Source organism: Rhagoletis pomonella, unplaced genomic scaffold, assembly GCF_013731165.1.
Source record: "Rhagoletis pomonella isolate Grant_MI unplaced genomic scaffold, Rhpom_1.0 Rhpom_scaffold_00014, whole genome shotgun sequence".
Lineage (NCBI taxonomy): Eukaryota > Metazoa > Arthropoda > Insecta > Diptera > Tephritidae > Rhagoletis > Rhagoletis pomonella.
In genome coordinates this window covers 1672203-1672632 of record NW_023458568.1, presented here as the reverse complement: position 1 = coordinate 1672632, position 430 = coordinate 1672203, and the positions used below count along the sequence as shown (strand labels likewise).

General features: G+C 43.3%; 1 protein-coding gene across 1 annotated transcript in view; it reads right to left on the bottom strand.

The window, feature by feature from the left end:
- Positions 1-430, bottom strand: part of LOC118749105 — a 34785-nt gene that overhangs the window by 1471 nt on the left and 32884 nt on the right. The gene's annotated exons all lie outside the window — the stretch shown is intronic.

The following is a 430-nucleotide window of genomic DNA, read 5'->3' as shown; positions in this document are numbered from 1 at the left end:
GGTGGCAGCGGTGACGGCAATGTCGGCAATGGTGCCGGCAGTGTTGGTTGAGGCAGTAAATGCGGCATCAGCGGTATCGGCAAAGGTAGTGGTGTTCCTATTATCACCCATTACGTTTAGCAGAAGTTTACGTAGCTGTTGCGTCGTGGCTTGCTTGCGTGGGTTGGCCATTTTTCGTGATTGTTGGAATGTATTAATGAAATTCGATGATCAGGGTAATAACCCAACACCTGAGCTGTAAATTTGTAGTTTACCTCGTATTTAGCTGGCGGATTACCGCGGATTTAATTTTAAGTTATTAAATGCGTGTGTTCTCTTTTTTCGCCCAAAAGAAGTGACCGCCATCTTCCTCCTTTTCTCTTTATTCATTTTCTTTACACGGTTGCATTACAATAATTTACTTATACTAGTAGGAGCAGGGTTGTATTAC